This window comes from Miniopterus natalensis, chromosome X (genome assembly GCF_054644295.1).
Source record: "Miniopterus natalensis isolate mMinNat1 chromosome X, mMinNat1.hap1, whole genome shotgun sequence".
In the NCBI taxonomy this organism is placed as follows: Eukaryota; Metazoa; Chordata; class Mammalia; order Chiroptera; family Miniopteridae; genus Miniopterus; species Miniopterus natalensis.
In genome coordinates this window covers 95,926,034-95,943,111 of record NC_142103.1, presented here as the reverse complement: position 1 = coordinate 95,943,111, position 17,078 = coordinate 95,926,034, and the positions used below count along the sequence as shown (strand labels likewise).

General features: G+C 39.0%; 1 long non-coding RNA gene across 1 annotated transcript in view; it reads right to left on the bottom strand.

Annotated features, from left to right (window-relative positions):
* Positions 1-752: 752 nt before the first annotated feature.
* LOC148090631 (uncharacterized) overlaps positions 753-17,078 on the bottom strand; it is a 440,954-nt gene continuing 424,628 nt past the window's right edge. Inside the window, exon 3 of the long non-coding RNA XR_015713686.1 lies at positions 753-781. This is a non-coding gene — a long non-coding RNA (uncharacterized LOC148090631). The remainder of the gene's footprint in view (positions 782-17,078) is intronic.

Below are 17,078 nucleotides of genomic sequence, written 5' to 3'. Positions count from 1 at the left end.
TTGGCCTCAAAAGTGCTCCCTGTTGCATGTTCTAGCCCCCATCCCTGCATCTTGAAGGAAAGGAAGGAGAAGATGTTCTTGTCTAATTCCCACTGTAAATCTGGGAGCTAATTATGCCAAAAGAGCCATGTGGCATTTCAGTGAAAGACTGAAAGTATAAGGTATGGTGTTCCATGGTTGGTTCCATTGAAATACCTGTCTTCATAATTAGAGCCACTCTTGTTATATCACCTGCCTTTTGACCTCAGTAAAGGGTATATTAGCTTTAATAAACTGTTGTTTGCCAGCTTGTTTTCAATATTCACTAAAAATGTCACATTTTCTGGCTTAGTATTTGTAGCCCTGTTGAGCTTTTTGCTTCTCAATCTGTTTCCTATTAAGAACAAAACCTGATGAAAATGACCTCCTTAAGAGAGAGAATCTCGAGCAGTACTTCTTAAACTTGGAAACCTATAAAGATCACCTGGGGGATCTTGTTAAATGCAGATTCTGATTCTGTAGGTCTGGGGTAGGGCCTGAGATTCTGCATTTCTAGCAGGCTCCCAGATGCTGCTGCTGGTCCAGGAACCACACTTTAAGTAGATGTCAGACTCTTCAGCCATGATTAATGAACAATAACGAAGCTAAGGAAGGTTGGGTTTAAGACCCAGAATTTCAACAAACACATATACTATATGTACCTTGTTTTGGAAAGGATCTCGTAGAACTCTGCGCCGCAGGCAGATAATGGCTAACTGGAAAATTTCTTTATGCATCTTCTCAGAGATCTCTTCTGATGGTTCTGAAAAAGAGGAAGGAAGGTCAGAATCTTGATCCAGAAACATTTCTGTCTGCAGGAATATTTTAAGTTGATGTTGCCTGCAGAGTTAGAGCTGAACTAGCAACTTCCTCAAGAGATTGGTTTAGGTGTTTTAGATCCGAGACCCTAATAGGCACAGAAGTAATCAGTACCAGTCAAAGGTTCCTCAATACAGCATTCTTCCAAACGGTAAGTACATTAATATGTAATTAGAATTGGTGGCAAACAAGTCAGTGACTGTTTCTCATCTTTTTTATTGACGTAACACTGGTTTCTAACATCATGTAAGTTTCAGGCTGTGCAACATTATGGTTTGACATGTGTATGCACTACATTGTGCTTACTACCTCAAGTCTAGTTCTCATACGTCGCCATGTAATTGACCCTCTTAATCCATTTTGCCCCTGCCCCCGTATCTCCCTTCCCTCTGGTGTCCACCAATCTGTTGTCTACTTCTATGAGTTTGTTTTGGTTTGTTTGTTTATTTGGTTTTATATTCAACTTACTAGTGAGATCACAAGGTATTTATCTTTTTTCATCTGACTGATTTTGCTTAGTATAAAGAATTCACAATAGATGTCACGACGGAGCTCAAGGAAACTCAGACAGTTCAATGAGTTCAAGAATAAAGTTAATTAACAGAAGAATACTTTACCAAAGAGATTTTAACTCTTAAAAACGCATCTCCTATTTTTGATCACTCAATTCCCTCCTTGAGATATTTCTTTTAATTTCAGCTATTGATCACAGATATTTTCAAAGTCACTGCAGAGAACCTAGTAAATCCTACCTTAGTCTAGCAGTGAAATTAGCCTTAGGCATGGTAACTGCCTTTTCAACTCCCTCTCACCTGCTGCATATCCAGGTGATATAAGCAGTGGAAATATCAGAAAACAGGACATGACCCAGAACTGGCCACAGGGCCCACTTTTCATGACATTGTATTATAATCAGTTCTCTCTACTACTATGTCCCTCCCTCCTCCTCTCCCTTTCCTCATTCCATTCTCATCTCCCAGAAACAGTTCTCTTTTATCTTCCTGAGCTCAGCAGATAGCACAGTGGCTGGAAACTCAATAAGAGTGTGATGATGAAGTCAGGCTTTTCCTCCCAAGTCTTTGCTGAAGGTGCCCGAGTTGCCCAAGGCAAAGTGTATCATGCAGTCCCAAAGTGGAACCTCTTCCTTTTCTCTGTCTCATTCATCACTGTTAAAAAGGTGCCTCATAATGGAATTAAATGAGAAAAATCTCTTTAGGTTATGAATGGTGAAAGTACGAGTTTAGAAACTTGGAGTTTCAGGGAATTTTGCTGACCTTTCAAATTTGTAGGGGTGATTTAATTTGTTGACCTTGTCTCCTCCCTCCAGGCTGCTTTATCTGTTTTTCTCTCCATGCTTTAAGCAGGAAACAGAGGCAATATAGTCCCACAAACGTTCAGTTTATTATCTTCCATGATTACAGCTAAAGTCAGTGGGAGATACCACAGGTCTGCAGTACCCAAGAAATTCCCAAGAAAAGAGACCCTGTTTAACCCAGATTCTTACCCTCAGGAGGTCATCTATCCTCTGAAGAACAAAGCCTCCGAAAACTTCACTGAGATCTTTGTTCCATGCCTAGTTGCTGTTTAATTATTTGCATGTGGCAATTCTATTGTATTAGTATCATGAGGAGTAGGTCCTAGGGCAATGAGAAATGGTTCTATCTTTGATAAGGTCTCAGGGTTACTTACTTAATCTCCAGCTGAGCTCTTGGTTCATCTCATTGTTATAGTTGCAAGAATCTTATCTTTCTGTAGCATTAAATTGTTTTTTCTAGATCCCTCTGACCCATACACTTCCCTCCAGAGCTATTTTATTCATACTAATTAACCTTGATAAGTTTTCCTCCTTTAATATACTAAACTCCTCTTTAGTATATTAAATATACTAATTTAATATACTAAACTCAATAACATACACTTGGGATCCATTTTGGACTTTTGGACCAAATGCCATTCCCGGCAGGCGAGTATGGGGCCACCTACCTGCATATCTTTAACTCAGGATCCATGATTCTGACAACTGCATATGTGAGATTCTTGAAGAAAGGGCCTGTATCCTACGCCTCACTCTGTCCCCTATAGTACTTCAGCCCCAGTGATCCCTTGTTTTTGTTCCCCCAAATTAAAATGGCTTCACTATTTATTTCTCATTATAAACATAATTCATGCTCAGTTTAAAATGTTCAAACAGTACAGATTAGTATACTGAAGTAAGGAAAACAATACCTTAAATTTCACCACCTGGAAATTAATCCGGTTCACAATCTTCCAGGTCATTTTCCATACATAGACACAATTTTAGGCAATTAGAATACGCTCTTTTGGCCAAATAATATCTTGTTATCATTTCAGCAAGCACAGATATCTAAATAGGTATTTATTTGCATTGAATTGAATTGCTATATGAACAGAAACCTAAGGCTGTTTATAATTCCTATAACTTCACCTTATTTTTCGAGTTATCCCCCATTTCTTTCTCTCCAGTCCCTTCCCTCCTCTCTAACGGCCCCCCAGCAGCCCTGAGGGGCTGCCTTGGCTGCTGCCGTTGCCAGGGAAAGGAAGGGAAGGAAGGAGGTGCAGGTGGTCAGGCAGCGGGAGGCATGTTCCATGCTGTCACTTCCAGGAGAATTGGCCCTCTTTACTCCTGCCAGGTGGGAGTTGAAGTGACGTCAATCTCCATTTTTATACTGTCTCCTTATTTTTCTCTTCTCCCTCCACCATTTGCCTCCTTCCCAGGCAGCAGAAGGGAGGTATCTGCAGAGCGCTATCTGCACAATCGTCAGGCTCCTCAGGCGATGATGATTTAGGGGGTGCGCAGCAACTCTTTGAGCCATGCTGGTCTACTCATTGCAGACCAGGTGCAGCTTATGGCTGAATAGGAATCACCTGGGGAGATGGTTAATAATACAAACCCCTGCACCTCATTCCCGGAGATTCTGATTTTGTAGAGCTGGGATGGTGCCCAAGGCTTTGCAGGTTTTTGTTTGTTTGTTGTTTTAACAAGGTCCCTAAGTGATCCTGATGAGCAACCAGGTAAGCCCATGCTCTACTCCCTGGCTACTCAAGGTGTGGTCCATAGACCAGCAGCAGCAGCACCACCACCTGGGAGCTTGTTAGAAATGCAGAATCTCAGGCCTTACCACAGACCTACTGAATCAGAGCTTGTATTTTAACAAAAGCCCAAGGTGATTCGTATTGCATATTCAAGTTTGAGAAGCACTGCCCTACCCCAGGGTTACAGAATTGGCAAATTCTTTGTGGGGTTAAACTAAAAATATTGTAACTTACTTGATTCCAGCCTATTGATCTGTTGGTGGGACTTCACAAAACATACCTACAACTTATGGCAACATTTTCCCAAAAGAGAGGTGGTGATATATAGTACAGGTAATTCCAAGTTAAAGGAAACTCTCCATCATTTGGAACCTTGGCCTATCTTTGATTTTATGCATGAAATCATGAAAGAAATCAAGGTTTGCATGAGTATTTTAGATTAATGGTTAAAATTGGACCATGTTTTTCTCTTTAGAATAATTTGACCTCTTAGTTCTTAAAAAAGCTCTTGGTAAAAAATTCAAGCGGTTCCTAGGTAATGTTTGCACCAACTTATGCATTGCTGATGTCTAGCCAATAATTGCATTTCAGGAGAACAAAAACAGCAATTCAACATTCATTTTAAATCAATGACCTCATGCCCCCCACCATTTCCTGTGGAGACATCGTTCAGGGAAAACTTTGGCTTTCTATGTGGCTTATGAAAACCTTTTGACAAAATTTTGATTCACCTCGATTTGTCCCAGAAAATTTATCCTTTAGCATTAGCATGTTGAGCATTCAAATTATTGTTCCACTTCTGGTTTTGTTTTCTCCTTCAGGGACATCTTTTTTTTCTGTACAGTTTTTTAGTTTTTTTTAAATCCTCACCCGAGGATATTTTTTCCATTGCTTTCCAGAGAGTAGAAGGGGGAGAGAGAGAAAGATCCATGTAAAAGAGACACAGCGATTGGTTACCTCCCGTACGTGCCCCGACCTGGGCCGGGGATCGAGCCTGAAACGGAGGTACATGCCCTTGGCCGGAATCCAACTCAGGACCCTTCAGTCTGCGGGCCGACGCTCCAACCATTGAGCCAGACCAGCCAGGGCTCTGTACAGTTCTTAAAGTCCATAACTTCTCTGTGCCTTTGTGCTTGTTTCAAAACTCACTCTCTGGATAATTTTCCAAACCTTTGCAACACTGCATCTGTTAGAGATGGAGACCTAATAGGGTGCCCCCAATCTGGGAGGAGGTAGGGTGACTATGGTGCCAATACAGTGGCTCTGTGAGGCCATCAACATATTAGGCTTCTTTTATCTTCCTGCTATGCCATTCGTAATGTGTATCTCTTGTCCTTGGGTTTGCAAGATGGCTTCTGTGCTTCCATCAATTGCATCCATCTTTTGTGAAGGAAGAATACACAAGGGAAAGGACCAGTTTTTAGAAGTCTGCTCTTTTTAACAAGCTTTCCAGGCAGCCCCTCCCAATAATTTCCACTTATATTTCAGAAGCTAGAGCTGGGTCACCTGACTACCCCTAGCTGAAACGGAATCTGGGCACATTGCTACCCCTGACTCCAGAATCGGAGTTCTGTAACCAGAAATAAAGAGAAAATGGACATTAGGTAGGCAGTTAGCAAGACCTGCCACTACCACTAAGTTTAAGTAACTCATAAGGCATTTGTATTTTAAAGGGGAGCAAAGCCTTAAGCCAAATAGAATTTCTGGCGTTAGCTACTGTGTACTCAGTCTTCATGTCTAGAGATGAGAACTTTCTGTTGCCTCTCAGCTCTCACTCTGCAAAATATGTGCCTGCTCTGCCAGGGTGTAGGTTATAACCTGCTTAGATAAGAAACCACAGACTGTGAAACTTACGTTTCCTTGGCTCAGCCTCCAGCTGTGCCCTGCTCTGATCGGGGAAGTGATGTTCCTAATTGAAATCTCTAAAACAGAAAGATCCTGCAAACCCCTGCTTTTATTTTGAGACGGTGTTAGAATAATTATCTTGAATTGTGTTTTACATGGCCAGTTCATTGTTTTTATCTGATTGAAATTCTAATGCAAAATGATATATACTTCATTTTGAAAAATGCCATGTATTTTGATCTCACTCATATGTGGAATCTAATGAACAAAATAAACTGATGAACAAAATAGATCCAAAGACATAGAAGCATGGAGCAGACTGAGGAATCTCAGTGGAGAGGTGGGGGTGGGGAGAGATTAAAGAACTTATATGCATATATGCATAACCCACGGACACAGACAAAAGTGTGGAGAAGGCCTGGGGTGGAGGCAGGGTAGAAGGGATCAATGGGGGAAAAAGGGGGACATCTGTAATACTTTCAACAATAAAGATAAATTTTTAAAATAAGACATGTATTTAGGAACAGATTGATAGTTTCCAGAGGGGAGGGGTGTTGGGGGACTGTGTGAAAAAGGTGAAGGAATTGAGAAGTATAGATTGGCAGTTACAAAATAGTCATGGATATGTAAAGTACAGCATAGGGAATATAGTCAATAATATTGTAATAGCTATGTATGGTGCCAGGTGGGTACTGGAAATATCAGGGGGATCACTTTGTAAAGTATATGATTGTCTAACCACTATGCTGTACACCTGAAACCAGTACAATATTGAATGTAACCTGTAATTGAAAAAAAAGAAAGAAATGACATGTATTTAAAGTAAGAGCTTAATAAATTAAATTCTTACTAAGTCTCAATGATTAATAAGGATGCTCTGCCTTTTCTGTCTGGATGGGTCCTTAATCTGGCACTTATGTTCTTTCTGGGGGAGAAGACCCTACAGGAGAGAAGGATTGATGCCACCCAGGCCTCATGCATAGTGTTGAGAGAATGGGAGGCAGGCCTCTAGGGTGAGTAGACTTGGATATCTGTGGAATATAGTGACTTCTATTTAAATAAGTTTGGTGATCAGGTCTTAAGATTGACAGCAAGAGAAGCTACTTTTTTTTTTTTTTCTTTCTGATTTTAGGGACGAGAGGGAGAACTGTGAATAATGAACATAGAAATCTCAGTGCTAAAAAGGGTCAGAGGGCTAGGTAGGGTCAGACTGGCACAGGATGCTTTGCATGACTAAGACAAAGCACCAGGTAAAAAAAGATACTTGAAAGGTCTATCAAGAAGGTGAGAAATTGCTGAGGCCAGAGTTTCAGAAACAAAGCTCAGGTAAGGGTTTGGGTCAGAGTCCCTGTTTTCTGCTACCCTGTAACTTTGAGGCATCTGGGTGGAACTCCTGGAGTCTCGGAGTCTGTGGGACTTAATGGAATTGTACTTCATTGCAAGTACACTGAATATTTCAAGTTTGAGGAAAGGTCATCATTAAAGTTAGTATCACCGCTTAACAAACCATCCCAAATTGGTGGTGTAAATTAAAACCATCATTTTTTTATGCTCAGAGCTTTTGGGGGTCAGGAATTCAGAGAAGGCACATTGTGGATAGTTTGTCTCTGATCCATGAGGTGTGGGTCCTCAGCTGGTGTCTTGAGTGGGTGATGGCTAGAACCATCTGGAGGCTTCTTCCCTCACCTCTCTGGAGTCTGGGCTGCAATGATTCAACGACTGAGCTCAGCAGAACTGTTGATCAGAGGACCTACGCATATCCTTTCTATGTGACTTAGGGTTCTCATAGTATGATGGCTGGGTTCTGAGAAGAGCCTCTGGGTGATAAGACTGCTCCAATGGGCAAGCTGCATGGCCTTTTACAACATAGCCTTGGAAATTACATAGCATCATTTTCACTCTTATCTTTGTGGTCCAACCAATTACAAGCCTGACTATATTCAAGGCAAGTAATCTTAAAGCAGCCCCCTCCTGACAGAAGTGTCAAAGAATTTGAGGCCTTTAAACAAACAAACAAACAAAGAGACAAACTAATGCCCACTTCCTGAACTTGGAATCTTGGCTGTATATTTTCTAGCTATTTGACCTTGGGCAAAAGATTCAACTTCTCTGACCTCTACTTTTCTCATTTCCAAATAGTAGGTGCCCATCTCACAGGGTTTGGGTTAGGACTAAACGAGATAAACTTATATTGAAACATCTAGCACACTGCCTAGAACATAATGGGCTCAATATTGCTTGAGTCTAAACCTGAAGAATGCTTGGGGAACACCAAGCCTAAAGTGGGGGTTATCTTCTCAGTTACAGAATCAGGAATTAAGTTAAAAGATGTGTTGTGCTTTTAACAAATGCACACCCATTTAATACATACTACATGCCAGGCATGTCCTCCGGGCCAGGGACATTCCTCACTGAAGAATTATACTTGCATCCAAATATACCAGGCATAATATTTCAGGTGGTTATGGACACAAGTATTTTCTAAGCATCTTCTCCTACCTCCCACCATAAATACTGCCCAGAAGTAAACTTCTGAATCAGGTTCTTCTCCTGGTCTTGATAATTTATGAATCTGTAGTCCTTTAACAGCTCAACTGGGGCTCAAGGGGCTTAGATGGCCTCAGTTAAATGTCTGGAAGTTACTTCTAGCTGTTGGCTGAATCACATTTCTCTCTCCTGATCATGGCCTCTCATCCTGAAATATATGTTGGACTGAGCTTCTTCACAGTCTCAGGGTTCCAATGCGATGGCAAGACTGAAAAATGCAAGGCTTCATAGGCCTAAATTCCAGAACTAGCAAAGATTAGTTTCTACCACAGTCTATTGATCAAAGCAAGTCACAAGGCTATCCCAGCTTTAAGGGGTAGGGAAATACATTGACTTTCTTCTTGAAAGGAGTATTAAAGTCACATTGCAGTGGGGAATGGACCCAGAGAAATGTGTCATTGGGAACCATTATTATGATGCTCTACCACACTTGTTATTTAATTTGATTATGAATGGAGTTATCTTCTAGCCATTTGCATTTCCTCTTTTTTAGATTGTCCTTTGGCCAATTTTTGTGTCATATCTTAGGGTTATGTTACCAATTTTAAAGAACTCATTATATACTATGGATATTAATTTTAGTCTCTCATTTACTGCAAATATTTTTCTCAATTTGTTGACTTACTTTTTATGCTATGTTTTATATTTTATATTTCTTCTTAGTCATTTTAAAAAGTACTTTTCAACTTAAGAAATCTTTCTTCACTCAAAAATCAGATACCTATTCTAGCTTTTATGTAGTTTAACTATTTATGTTAAAAATTTCAATCTACTAAAGTTAATTTTGGTACATAATATAGTAATAGTTTAACATGATTTTCTTATATAACTGTCAATTTCTACTCTACACTCCTTACGGAAAAAGCCACCCTCTCCCAAGTAATTTGTAATATCTACTCAATTGTATGATAAATACTTATGGCATCCCAGAGTTTCGTTCTTGTATTATTTCTTCTGTTTCATTGCTCTCTCTATAAACCTTTTACTGGTATCTTATTATTTCAATTATTTGAGGTTTATAAATAGCTTTAACATCTAGCAGAGCCAGCGTGCTCTCATTTCACTTAAAAAGTTTTCTTGGTTATTTTTTGCTTATTTGTTCTTCCAGATGAACTTCAGAAATATTTTGTCAAATTAAAATCGATCCTCATGAGATTATGATCAGGACCACATTACCCCTCATTTGGGAAGAATGGACATCTTTACAAGATGAAGTCTGCCCAAGCAGGAACATGGTATCCAAGTCTTCTCTTATTTCTCTTAATAAAAGAAATCTGTATATATTCCATGCATTTCTTATTATATGTTACTTCTAGGGTAATTTTTAGGCTGTGCTATTGCATTTTCATTATATTTCTATCTGCTTATTACCTAAACTATTGATTTTTTTTATAATTACCCTGCATCCAGTCACTTTTTAGAATGTGCTTATTAATTCTAATAGTTTTCCTATTGATTCTCTTGCCTTAACTAGGTGTGCAATCTTAATGTCTGCAATTAATAAAAATTCTTTCTTCTGCCTGCCAATAGTCATACCTCCTTTTTTTGTTTAAAGTCTTATTGTATTGGCCAGAAACTCCAGAACAATATTAGAACTTGTCTGATTTTGCAAGCAATAGCAAAGAGGTTTTATAACCAGAAACTCATGCCAATGTTTCAAATCTTATTCTGTAATATAGAATATGTATGTAATATGTAATATGTTCTGTTTTGCCTTTCCCAATGCCAATCCTGTTGTTTATCATTTTATTGACTTTTTTTATTATTCCTCTGAGTATATGAAGAATATTCACAAATTCTCTAAAAAAGACCTACAGTCACATAAAGAAATTATTAAACATTTCTTTATTTTTCTCCTTTCTTTTTCCTTTCACTTATCTACTTCTTGTTTATCAAAGCTTCTCATATTTGTGATTTTCCCTGGATCACTTCCAAATTTTCCACATGTTTGTTTAACTATGGAATGTGGAAATGGACCCCATGATTTGGGAAGGGATTTAATCTTGTGACTAATTGGAAGGATTAGTTCACAGTTCTTACTAGTTATCATTTCAGTGTTTTGCTTGTTTTCTAGTGTATACTGCCTAGCCTTTTATTCGTTATGGAAACTGGGTCTTTATCTGACATAAAATCACATCTGGTTCAACTGACATTTACTTCCCAGTGACAAATAGGCTTATTGCCAAAAGCTGTCCTTAGATCTTCAGTCCCTCTTTTACCTCACTTCTCTGGATTTTACTCTTTACAGCAAAACTTTCCTAAAGGTTAGTTTATACTCTTTGTCTCTACTTCCTCAGCTCATATTCTCTCTTTAACCCATTTTAATCTGGGTTAAATCTTAACTCTCCACTGTGTCACTGGAACTGCTCTTATCAAGTGGTGGTAGACTGGGCTTAGTTGTGACTCTTGAATGGAATGCCTGCATATGGCCTCTCCAGTGTGACAGTCTCAGGACAGTTGAAGCGAGTAGCAAAGAGACCAAGTGGAAGCTGCATGGTCTTTTTATGACCTCACCTTGGAAGGCATCTAGTTTTACTTCCACAGTATGTTATTGGTTGCAGCAGTCAAAGCCCACCAGATCAAGAGGGGGGAACTTAGACCCCACTTCTCAATGACAGGAATGTCAAAGAATCTGTGTCCATTTTAAACAACTATCACAGTGCTGTGTGACCTAGCTCTTAGGGTGTCTCTGACCTCATCTGCAGCTTTTTTTCTGCCTTGCGCACTCTGTTTGAGTCACACTGGAACACTCCAAGATGGTCTGCACTTCAGAACTTTTGTTCTTGCTGTTCTCTCAGCCTTGAATGTTTTTCCTTCAATCCTTGAAAAGCTTACTCCTTCGTTTCTTTCAAATCTCTGCTTGAATGTTACCTTCTTATACAGCCTCCCCTGACCACGCTGAAATAGCACCTCCTCTCAATGACTATCTCCTTACCCTCTGTTATTTTCTTTACAGACACACCCAGTCCTTTATTCTATTTATTTTTTTTAGTTGTCTATCAGTATGGCATTCACCAGCATATAGGTTTTATGAGGACAAACATTTAAACTGACGTGTTCACTTATGCCTCTAGCACCTTGAACAGAGACTGACACAGTTGCTCCATCCTACTTGTGTGTGTGTTTAAATATCTTTACTGATTTCAGAGAGAGGAAAGGAGAGGGAGAGAGAGGGATAGAAACATCATTGATGAGAGAGTCATTAATCGGCTGCCTCCTGCATGCCCCCTGCTGGGCATCGAGCCTGCAACCAGGGCATGTGCCCTGACCGGGAATCGAACCCTGATCACCTGGATCCTAGGTCGATGCTCAACCGCTGAGCCACGCCCGGCCGGGCTCCATCCTACTTGTTAAATGAATGATTGAATTCGCTTGCATGTTTTCCATTTTCTCTGATAATCCTTCTTTTTCATTTCACTGAGGAGAAATGTATTTCCAGTCCTTCGTCTTTGGGGGAGGTTTTCTACCACTGTGGCTCTTTATAAACTGGCAGGCATTTGATTTTGAAATATTTCTGTGGCATCCCTTAAACTTTTGGACAAACACTGGATTTGAACAGCAGAGTCTATTTATCTGGTCTTTGATTTGTGTTTTAGTTTGTGCTTTTGTTAGGCTTTGTTTGTGCTTCTTCTTTAAGCCCCAGCTAGATAATAGCTTTCAGTTTTCTATGTGCCAAGTAAAAACCTGAAAATGATTTTAAAAATTTCCACTAGAAATATATTTACAAAAATAAAACCTTATGGTAATTGCTTACATAAGACTGTGTTAGTCTTAATTAAGTTGCCTCAGGCCCTGTTATAGCATGTGCTTTCTCTTACCTGAAGAATCCTAGGAAAAAATGTATATATTTATATCCTACTTCATTCCAGCAAAGGATTTGAGGCAGATTATACTCACAATCCAAGAAAATTAGTAAATTGGGGCAAGGTAAAGTAAAGTTCCAAAAAGTAAAGTAAGCATTTGCCTTCATAGAAATATTCCAGTTATTACAGTGAAACGTAAAAAAAGACCAGTTTGCAACAGGATTTTTTTAAATTGCAAAAGTGCCATTTGGGTGTTTTAATTACAGGAGAAAGACAATAATGAAAATGAATCTATTTGTGCTCTGATAGATTAGACTATGAATGGAATAGACTGATTTTTTAAAAATATGCTTGAGAAATATTGGGCCTTTCAAAAGATTTCTGGGTATCCTTATTTACTCATTTTATGTAGATCAATTGATAATATTTTTATTAGCCTTCTGAAAATAAGCATTCTGAATATTCTGAGCGTTACCTTTGGATCCAATATATTTTATTGTCTGTACCAACATTTGCAATTCTATTGTATGAGTCTTTATTGAGTGCTTGCTTTGTGCCTAATTTTTGGCTATTGCTCTATTTATGGATTGACGTGACATAGAAATTAAAAGAAAATTCAATAAACAAACCCTAATTCAGTTCAACCACAATTTGGTGGATACTTACTGTATGAATCATAAACTCAAGTGCATCTACAGACCAAGCAGATAAATTAGTGAAGCAAAGAAGGTGTATGAAAAATCAGTTACCAGAAATGTAAGCAAGCTTTCTTTATTTTTACTGAAATATATAGATAACATAATAAACAGATATACTAATGAAGATTATATTTTACCATATATGTGAGGAAATGCAAATTGAAAATAGGCATAGCTATTATGAATTATTTTCTTTCATGTTTCATTACTCTTTTGATTTGGAACTGAAAAACAGATACCTTAACTTCTGCGAAAACATGAAGTGTCAGGTCTTATATTTCACATTGTGAGATACTGGGTAGAATTCAGCCTTGAAACTTCTAACTGATTTTGATATTTAATTGAATTCAGTTTCATAACAGAAAGAAGCTCTTCACAAATTGATAATTCATTTTAGACATGGATAGGATCGTTGCACAGTGTTCTCATATTTAGGACAAATAAATGTCATTATTTCACTTTTAGTATTATATTACACTGCAGTTCAGTAACTTTCTATTTGAAGCTCTCAATTCACACTATCAATGCTAGTTAAGGAAGATGAACTGAACAATGCTAGCTTATTTTCATAAAGTTTCAGATCAAAAACATATATTTGGAATTTGTGATTCAATTTCACACTTTTGGGAATGTACACCTGGTGCTGGCATTCACTATTTTTAATAAAGGAGAGTAGGTGAGATTATTCTCTGACAAATGAAACTACTAAAGATCCATTTTTGTGTGATTAATGAACAAAACAAACTGCTCCATTTGCTAATGCCTTTGGTGAGAAATATTCAAAATATTTAGGAAGGTCATAAGGTCAAGTTTTGATCCAGTTTTTGCCACTAAGTTGAGATGGGCATTTTTCCTTAGGTGACATGAACCAGAAGATATCATTATTAAAAAAATATCATTCAAAATCCATTCATGATTTTAAAACAATTTTCAGCAAACTAGGAAACTATTGAAGCAATACAGATCTTTTTGCCCCTGCAGTTCCCTAACATCATTTACATATGCTGGTGACATCATTACATATTAATGATGCATCATCCATCTGCTGACCATGTCTCTTTCAGCTACTGTAACTGTGCTTTGTTAATGGTGGTCACAAGTGAAAGTCTTGCTTAGAGTATGCAGGAAAATGTGAATGAGCCATTTTCTGGCCATGTTAAATTTACCCCCCAGAATTTTATAGTGCAAAGGTAAAATAGCATATCAATCAACCGTGTCTTTTTTTGAACTCTTTAGGCCATCATTACTATATTACTAGAATTAAATCTTCATCAGTGTGGACTATACCCCTGCTGTGCATTCACAATTAGCAGGGGGCAGGAGAGTGGAGAATAGGTGAGGGGCCGAGGGCTGAGCAAGAGGAGCAGTCCAACTTGTACAAGGTTATGTCTGTCCCCCATTCCACATGGCTTGAGACTGATCTGGGACAGCAAAGAATCACCACAGAGTTTGATCAGAGGCAAGAGAGGACATGGATGTAGTGTGTTGGCATTGTGGCACGACCTCCCTTTGTGTACCCCAACACCTTTGCAGGCTGCAGTGTTGGGGTAGGGGGTCACCTTGGGTCCCAGCAGAAGGACATAACAGGGTAATGGGTTAGTGCAGACAACCCTGCCACCCTCAAGTAGTCTGTACTGGAAGAATCATTGCTCAAGGGTCAGTGGTAGACCACTGGTAGCTCATAGATACTTGTCCTGTGTGTGATATGAGTGAGAGCCGCTCCAAACCAGTGACTCAGCACCAATCTTGTACAATTTCATGATGGAAATATCATGGTGGCTGGTGGGAGCATTATGTTCACCAGGCTGCCCTCCTGGAACTAAGACCTCAATACCAGTCATAGATATAATTCCCCAGAGCTCTTTGGGGCACCTGGTTGACCTCATGCAAGACGTAAGACAGCAATTCAAAAAGCAACCAGAAGGGAGAGACAACAACCAGTGACCCGGTTACACCATGGTCTGGGCAGCGCTACTGGTTGGGCCAGTACTGGCCCTGGAGGGGAACTGAGAAAATTTCCAAGAAGGCAATCCTGAAACCCAAGGCCTTTTATATTTAATATACATTCTTTTATAAAATTCCCAAGTTGTTTGGTGTCAGACAATTAAATTAATATATAACTATTTCATAGCAGCATTATTGATCACATCCTCTCAAAATAAATCCTACGGAAATCACACTCCTTTTCCAGTTTACTAAATGCTTACACAGTGTGTTGGTTAAGAGCACATATTCTGAAACTAGAATGCTTAGATGGAAATCCCAGATCTTCTACCTACTGGCTTGGTGACACTGGGCAAGTTACTTAACCTCTCTAGGTTCTAGCTTTCCCATCTATTTAATTGGAAAAATAATAGTACGTACCTCATACAGTTGTATTGAGTATCAAATGTGTGGATACATGGAAATACCTAGAACCCTGCTAGGTGCATGAAAAGTATTTTGTAAGTGTATGCTATTTTTGTTTGCCAGTGGTTGTCAGTGGGAGCGAGTTTGCCCTTCAGGGACATTTAGCAATGTCTGAAGACAGTTTTGGTTGTGTGTGTGTGGAGGGGTGCAGGAAGTGTTACTTGAATCTTGTGGGTAGAGGCAAGAGATGCTGCTAAATATCCTACAGTGCGAGGACAGTCTCTACAACGAAGAGTTATTTGGCTCCAAATGTCAATAATGCCAAGGTTGAGAAACTGTTGTATACTATTGGCAGTTCTTACTGTGGTCTGTTTCATAATGGGTGTCTTTGGCTATATTCTTTCAACACAGGTGCACTTTCTTTGCAAAATAAACGTTACAGTCTTCATTTCTATAGGGAAATACGCTCTGTCTCATTTATCGTGAAATAGGCTACCCTCTTATTTAATCTATCATATAAATAGTGGGTACAAGAAATATTTCTGGATCCTCTTAACTCTATTACAAATGCAATAGAGCAAGAACAGTAACAATTGTGAGCTAACAATTGGCTTCAGTGACAGGAAGAAAATAGAGAGTGATGGGGTGATAGGGTGGCCAAGAGCTCGCCTTAGGTCCTCGAAGCACTCGAATCTTGAAATAAACCACTTACTTTCTTTCCTGCCCCTCCCTCTTATGTGCTAGAGGGCTTAGTGACAGTTATTGTTTGAAGGGGGGAAAGGTGATGGGGGAAAAGGTGAACTAATGGACAAAACTCCATCAGTTGATATTTCAAATAAATGTACTGTTTCATGCAATTGCAAAAAAAAAATCAAAAAAAAATCATGAGAGTGAATCACAACAGCAACCAAAAAACGGTATGTGTGTCAAAGACTGGGTAAATTTCTGGGAGTTCTTTGGTCCTGAATGAAGCCTACTCATAGGGCAGAATGTTCTCTATGTCCTTGCTACTCAAAGTGTGGTCTACAGACAAGCATCATTATCTAGAGCTCGTTAGAAAGGCAGAGTCTCAGGCCTTGCCCTGCACTTGCTGAATCACAATCTGCATTTTAACAAGATCTCTAGGTGATTTATATGCCCATTAAAATTTGAGAAATGCTGGAATGCTCTGTCTCTGGCACATATGGTGTGCAGGTTAGCTTTTAATTCAGGAATAGACCTATTAATAAGCTAAAGGTGACAGGGGGACGCATTTTTAATCAATGAGAAAGCTATTTCCCCTTCCATTAAGTAATTTACATACCATTGAGTTTATTTAAAGATTCTCAAATGATCTGATTTTATAAGATATGATCTTTTCATTAAACTGATGTTATGGTTAATGATTTGTGTCATATTTGTAATTTCAAAGTTAAGAATGAAGAGTATCAATGCTTTGAAGAGGTAACAAAGTGTGTTCTGCTATCTTTGTAACTTGCAGATGGAAAGAACCCCACTTGCAATCCAGCCATGGCATCCTATATTTCTGATCTCTGTAGTGTGCATTTATTTTCAGATATCTAGATATGATAACTCTAATCTCCTATACACTTAGCTGACTGCCAGAGGCTGAGACTGAAAGAGAAGTTACAGTAAAATTGAATGGTGTTAGAAGAAAAGACACATTACTTCAATTAAGTGCAACTTCCTTATTAAATGAATCGGACTTGTAGACTAGCAGACTGAAAACCACGTTTCCATCAGAAACCCAAGTGTGAGAGTGTCCCTTCACTCTCAGGGACATTTGAGCCATTACCAGATGCCTGCTTCTGACTTTCATTGCCTTCATTTTTTATCATGTCCCTACTCCAGGGAAGGAGAAAAGGGTGGGTATCTCAATCTCTGGCAAGGGGGCCAACGGGTGGGGTGTGCAAATGATGAGCTGCATATTAATAATTGCATGCCA